At 39.6% G+C, this 7,569-nt stretch overlaps 1 long non-coding RNA gene across 1 annotated transcript; it reads left to right on the top strand.

Annotated features, from left to right (window-relative positions):
• Positions 1-1,477: 1,477 nt before the first annotated feature.
• Positions 1,478-6,690, top strand: LOC121134476. The gene is made up of 2 exons (XR_005871571.1): positions 1,478-5,060; positions 5,710-6,690. It is a non-coding gene; the product is annotated as an uncharacterized LOC121134476 (long non-coding RNA).
• Positions 6,691-7,569: the final 879 nt, after the last annotated feature.

Raw genomic sequence — 7,569 nt, 5'->3', positions numbered from 1 at the left:
AGAGTCACAAAACTGATAGTTGTGACAGAATTGACACTAAGAGCTTGTTTGATTATGTTTTCCACCATGCTACTTCCCAGGTGTCGGAATAGGATTAAAGTAAGGGGTCCTGAAGAATCCTGACATCCCTGCTCTCCTAGGATGGATAAGTCTTACCTGCCTGATAAGGCCACTATTTTCGACAATGTTTCAGTTCAGCATTGCAACATATTCTTATAGGGTAGGGAGTTCTGACTCTCTAAATTAACCCTGAATAGATATCTGACTGTCAAGAAATAGGTGGTGTTGTCCCTGCGATTATCATTAACTCCGCAGAAAAAGAGAGTCACATTAAATACACGTCTAAAAGGCTTTGTACGTTGCACTGGTATTCATCTTCTGAGTGGATACAATATACCATGTCTAAGGGCATTGTCAATATTATCTGGGTAACATCAACTTGTTACATAGTCTCCAGAAAGTTATGCATTTGTATTAGAATTCTGTGTTTTATGCATTTTTATCACATGTGAGATTTTCATTTGGCCTTAGACTAAGAATGGAAATAACTACTATGATTTGTGACACAAATTTGCTGTGTACATTCGAAGTACTGAATTTGGTTTAATACAGTCATCCATTACAACAGAGCTAGATTAATCACACTCTTTTTAGAGTGAACAGTCCTGGACATAGAAAGGATAGTTAGCCACTTGAAGATTTCACAGCTCATGGCTTTATACATTCAGGTACATACAACTCCTTTGTCCCCCATTGCCTATAATAGAAGCTAGGATCTCACATGTACTGGGGTCTTGCTCTCTCTGAAATAGGCAGCTCCATCTCTGGGAATTCTCTGAAACAGGCTCTTGATTTTTGTTTCCTTATCTCTCTTTTCAAATTAAAAGCTATAAAATTATATTTTACTTGTCCATTTAGTTGATTCAATTCTTTGCATTGTAGATTATGCATGAATCCATGTTTCAAATATTAATGTGGCTTAATATTGAGGCATATTCCTGATGTTAAACTGTGAACTCTACCATCATTGTGAATACATATATGATTCTGAATATACATGAATGCACACATTCAACACACATGCACACACACAAAGTGAATTACACAGGACATTGTTTTGAAAGAGATTTAACATAGTCTGTTTTCATTGATAACTTTTGATTAGGATTTTAGACCTCAGAGGGTCTACATTTTACAAAACAGGAAACTAAGTGCAGAGGTGTTGAGTGAAGTCTTTTTCTTGCCAGCCGCTTTGGTTTTTCCGCACCAGTCGCCTGGGCTCTGCTGAGTTGTAGTCTCCAAATAACACACACAAGACGCTGTATTAATTATGAAGCTGTTGGCTGTTTGCTTGATTTCTCACTGGCTATCTCTGACTTCAGTATTTACTCCATAATTGTTAATGTAAGTATTTCTCTTACTGGAGAAAGGGTCCGGATTCTTACCCCTATGGCAGCTACATCGTGACTCCCTGTGTTTCTTCTTCCCAGAGTCCTTCTCTACTCCTAGTCCCACCTATCTCACTTCCCTGTTGGCCAACAGTGCTTTATTCAACAACCAATAAGAGACAGATTTATAGAATGGCATCTCCCATCGCAGAGATCATGCAGTACCTGGGAATTAGGTTCCTACTCATAATTGCCATGTCACTACACGATCTAAATCCAAGTGACATATCATCAAAGTCCTACAGAAATGTCCACAACCAGGGGCATCATCGGCTCTACGCTGTTGCCATCAGAGGACATTCAGCTTGCAAGTCCTCAATTCTCACTGCATTGATTTGCATCCTACCCAAAACAGACAAGTAAGCTCTTGCCATTCCTCATTGCATTGTTTGCAACTCTCCTCATTAATCTTTTGTCCTCACTACATCCTGTTGAGATATATGAGCGTCTGCTGTCTCAGGTACAATGGACTGAGAAAGGGAAGCAGTAGGCAGCAGAAAAATAACTTGAAACCAGGACTGCGTGACACAAAACTCCATGAAGTCACTTCTTGCGAATAACAGGCTGTGGATTCCAGCTTAATGTCCCTTGAAGGAACTTGAACTTTTACTTTTGGATAAAGTTGAAGGTGGAAAGTGTTATTCTCAGAGAAAGGAATTAGGTATCAAGATGCAGGTGGAGATGGGGACAAATGAAACATACACATTTCTCCTGAAATTGCAGACTGTGGAAACCCAGATGTGTGAATTTTCCAAACTGGTATATAGCCCTTCCTCAATTACTGAAGCTCTAATGAGCCTTGTATCAGAACTCCTTCGCTGTGTGAAGGAAGATGAGACTTATCCACCTGTCTTTGACCTTGAACTGTCCTCCCTAGGGGGGTAGTCCCTTTTCTGGGAGCAAAGAATCACTAACTCACCTTGTAACAAGCTGAGGTAAAGAGAAGCTCAATATTCTATAGCCTGGTGAGTTCAAAGCTCCTACAATGAAGTCATCAATTAATGGCCACATCTCATTTTCTTCCATGGAGTTCTCATTTATCTCCAGGTTCTGAGAGAATTCTGGAAAAAAATCATCAATTGGAGCCCGTACCACTAGGTATGAGCTCCCATCCTCCTTGTTTCAGAGAAGTCAGATTCCCTGCCCTGTTTCTTTCAGACTACAGAACAATTCAATGAGGGAGAATTGCCACCATCCACATTGTTAAGAAGAGGCATCTGAGATTCCTAAGGTTAGGAAATGTGCCCACATGTCAGAATCCATGCATTGTTTCCAGGTTCACTCCGTACGAATATTGATCAGTTATCAAGAAAAGAAATTTATCAATTGGCCTAAAAACTGCATGCAATTGTGTATACCACTTTTCTTATGTGGCTTGAGGATCTGTTGTTTGAAATGAGATTATAGTGTGAGTCTGATAAAGGTAGTCAAGCAATTGAGAGAATAAACTAAGAACTAGAAAACTCTAGAACCATGAAAAAACATATAGGGTAAATATTGATCCAATTAGTGAAAGTGGGAATTAGGGGTCCCAAAATGACAGCTTGTAATCTGGCCCAGAAAACAATAATTGACATCGGAGTATGAGTATAGAGCGTCCCAACAAAAGATCTCTGGGAGTAACTGGGAAGTATAGAAAATAAATGCCATGTGCCAGACAGCATGTGTCAAGTACAAATGATATTTATGTAGAAAATATCTCTACTGTGATACAAAGACACTCAAAGATTAAAATAGAATGAAGTAACAACAATAGCAACAACAAAAGCCCTTCTTTTTAAAGTAATCCATGACTTAAACTGACTCTTTAAAATAATGATTGTAAAACAGTTTTGCCTTCTAATTTATTTACAGTCTATAAATTGTTTCATTTCTATGGGTCTAAGTATTTTAGATTAGAATCATGCTATCATAAATGTTTTGTTCCATTTGTACAGTGATGTTTCAGTCCATCATTGATTGTTAGCTGCTTAATCATACTGCTATGAAGACAAGCCTTTGTTTCTGTGGACTGCTTTCCTGTATCGAGTATCATTAAGTTGTCAAAAAGATTCACATCTTCCATTAAGGCTGTTTGTAATATATACACTGATACACATATACATACATACTTATATATACACAGACAAATATACATACATACATAAATGCTTATAAATATGTAAATGAACTTGAATAGCTTTTTTACAGAAAAGAATTCAAGTATAATAATATATTATCTGTGTTTCCCATTCAGTGTAGAGACAGGGGAAATGGCTCAACAATTAGCAGTAGTTGCTGCAATTGCAGTGGACTAGAGGTCAGTACCCAGCATCCTCTTGGACAGTTCATAATCATCTCTAACCCAGGGTACCCCACTCTTTCCTCTGGCTTCTGGGGTAGCCCATATAGATGTGCACACAAAGATACATACACATGAAACAAAATAAAATCTTAAAACAGTTTTAATAAAACAGATGTAATTTTAATACCTCATATTGTCTCTGTGCCAACAGGGTCTATCTATTATATTGATGCAGACAAAGCCACCTTAGCTAGCATTGGTTACATAGCTCCATCTTACCAAACCTTGAACCTGGTACCCCTTTCTCTCTGCACTGGTTCCCCTCATGTGAAATGAGAAGATGGCTTCTTTCTTTGTCTTGAAATGTTGCCTAAACATTGACAAGATTTGGAGGTAGCTTTTCTTTTCCTATAGGAACTCCTTGTCAGTTATCCCAGTTCTTCTGTAGCAGAGAACAGAGGTAAAGTGAACAGAATGATATTAGTTTATGAATATCTAAGCCAGGTGGACTGATGACTTTTATATCCAGCAAGTCAACACATACCAATAAGAAAAGTCAAACTATAGAAAATATGCTAACAATGTTGACATAACACATTAGTGGAACTATGTAAACCAGCAGTAAATATATGAAAAATGAGGGGGATGGTTAGGGTTAGAGAAATACAAAGTGAAATGAGTAAAATCTTCTCATCTCTGATAACAGCAAACCAGTTAAAGGTGTTTAGGTTAGAGCAGGAGAGCAGTGTGGGAGACAGGCTCCCTCAGACTTCTAGAGAAAGTGCATAGGGAATACCAGTCAACAGCTAAAATAATTTAAAATGCAAACTTTAAAATTCTGAAATCTCATTTTGAAGAACTTATCCTATGATATATTGCTCAGACTCTACAAAGATAGAATGTCAATGTACTGTTTACTTCTAAAAGTAAAAGTGAGGAACAGGAATTGAACAACTGCACACTTCTCAGTAAGCCACCCATAAAGGACAACAGTGCCCTCTCCAAGCAGCCTCTGCTATTTCAGGTATAGTGTTTATTATGGTTGATACTGGAAGGAGCTAGCTGGTAGCAACTTTACTGACTCACTTCCAGAGACAGAGTTCAGAATGTCCAAATTATTATGGTTAGTAACAATGTTACCCAAAGGTAATGCTGAGGTCCCAGTGAGCACGGAAAACAAGACAATAAGTCTCTCAAGTTGGAACATAATTGGTGTTGACTCCCAGATGTTCCTAGGAGTAAGAAGAGGAAACAGGAACCCACAGTGAATGCCTGTAATTCTCACTCTTGACCTTCCTAAAAGACAGATTCGCTTCTGTTCACAACAGGTAAGAAATAGACCCTCAGTGATGATAACCCTCAGGAGTGGATAAAGAAAGTGAGGCCAAGTGCACAAAGGATTTTATTTAGTCATAAAGAAAAAGGAAATCATGACATTTTCTGGAAATGAATGGAACTGGAAGCCATTGTGCCTAGCAAAAGGGGCCAGATTCAGAAAGGCAAAATATCCCATTTTATGTCTTGGACAATACACATACCCACCACCACACCAATACAGATGAATGTTGTGAATGTTAGTGACGTCATATGATAAGGAGACCATGAGAGGAGAAGAAGAAATCACAAGGAAAGAGAAGAGGGGGAAAGAAGAGCAAAAAATACACATGACATGGAATAAATGGAAGGAGAAAGCCATTAGCAAGGGGTGGAGCTGGGGAAGAACAGCAGGGGAGGGAGAGGGATAGGAACAGGGACTAAGAGTATAGGAAAATGACACAGCAAACCTACTTCTTTGTATAGTGAATTTAAAAATAAAAAACAGAGCTACATACAATTATAACTTAGGAAAGAAGTTGTCTTGCTCTGAAGATGAGCAGGGAAGGTTGGGAGGAAGAGAAAATTAGAGACTCAGTCAGGGGTTGGAGAGGCAGGGCCAGGAAACCCAAGCTCACCGCAGACCCTGCTCTCTATGCTCAGGTCATTTGTACTAGCTGCCATCTCTGCTTGAAACTTTTCTCTGTGCTTTTCCACCGAAATTCGTTGTCTTGCTTCAGTGACTTGTCAGCCCTTCCATGAGCCATCTATAGCCCACCTCAAAGACCAGGGTAAGTCTGCTACTACATGGCTCCACCAAGTTTTGGGGTAACACATTCCCTAGTGAAGCAACTACTGAGCTTACTGTCACTATTGAGCTTACACTCCAGGAAGAAGCCCTTCTCCATACACTGAGCCAAGTCATTTGAAGAATAAAATCTTAGCAGTCAACAAAATCCACGTAAGCTCATCTTAACATGACACAGTGTCATCTATGTCTTCAAAATTGCTAAAGAGCTCTAACCCAAACAATGCCTTCCCTCTGCTTCTTGCCCCAAATCCTCCTGAAGATAATTTTATTGGGGTTACATAGTGGTGGGGAGCTACTTACTTGTTTGAAGAAGGGTGCACTTGAAATCCTTGTTTTCCTCATGGTCTCTTGGATGATGGGATAGCAGTCCCCCATATATAGTCGCAGGATGAAAAGCAAGTCCTCATTTCAGTATGATCTAATGAGACTCCAAAGAAAATACCTAGTGTCAGCCAAGATACTGCAACCCAAAAGCTGCTGAGTGGCAGTGATGGATGGTGATGGCCTTGTGTCAGCACTAAGACCCAGAATTGTGGAACTTGAGGCTGCCACGAAGTGATGGCTTCATTGTGAGCTGGGAAGAACACACAGCATGGGTGAATGGGAGAATGTTCTAGTGGGAAAGGTCATAGCGTTTGCCTAGGCTAGTGCATTTCATCATTTACACAGCTGCTTGCAATCATGCAGTAAGTAGGGTGGCTTTCATGTTGCTCTGCCATTCCTTCCAAGCCTCCCTCTCTGCAACTGAATGTCTTCGTGGTCTTTCCTGGATAGAGTCAGCCTCTGTGATAGTGTGTTGTGAGAGGTCAATAAATTTCTTCCTATCCTACTGACTGAATCACATGTTTTGAATGCCAGATTCCTAGATAGTTTTGTTCAACATTCCCAAAGGGCTATTGTTCAATGCAGAAAACTCTGAAACACTAAAAAATGAGGGTAATAAATGGAATCATCGAGGAGTGTTTCTTGTTTATGGAGTCAGCATGACTGACTGAATAATACCCATTCTTCCTATCTTGATATTGGCCACTTTTACAGTGCGACTATAGACCCACATGTTTCCATTGCAGAGAAGTTAGATTTTGTGTGAATGCATATGTCAGAATTCCATGGTCTGAGAGTGAGGAATCCACCTCCATTGGTTTAAGAGGATAAAGCAAACAAGCTAGGGAGAATTGGGATCTGAACTGAAAACAAATAGACTCCATCTGGCTTAGGGTATAGTTGGATCCAAGTCCTGAAATGATGCCCTTTGTTTCATGTTCTCAATAATGGCTTCATTCCCTCATGGATTTTGTAAGAAACTTGTAATAAGAAGAATTTATGAATGAAGAGAGACATGGGTTATTTGGATAACCACCTCCTATATGGGTGGAGAGATCGTTTATTGCCATCAGTACGCCAGGAATTCAGACTCCATCTTACAGTCAGAAAAATGTATGTTTTCTTCCTGCCAACACACATCACTTCCTGAGTCTGTGAGATGGTCAGCGGAGATACACTTGCTTCACAGGCCTCTAATAATTCATGTTTGCTCAGCAGAGCCAAAGGAAAGGTTGAAAGTCATGGACAGAATCAGTTGGAATGTAGGAATAACAGATGCCTGCCATCACATATTTGGTGAGCTGGTATTGTTCTGATTTCTAGAGCCAACATATATTTTAAATTATGGTTCACATGTATAAGCTTTTCACAGCGTGGACTGCAGCAAT

This window comes from Mesocricetus auratus, unplaced genomic scaffold, assembly GCF_017639785.1.
Source record: "Mesocricetus auratus isolate SY011 unplaced genomic scaffold, BCM_Maur_2.0 Super-Scaffold_100028, whole genome shotgun sequence".
In the NCBI taxonomy this organism is placed as follows: Eukaryota; Metazoa; Chordata; class Mammalia; order Rodentia; family Cricetidae; genus Mesocricetus; species Mesocricetus auratus.
The sequence above is the reverse complement of the archived record's forward strand: the minus strand, read 5'-3'. Positions and strand labels throughout refer to the sequence as shown.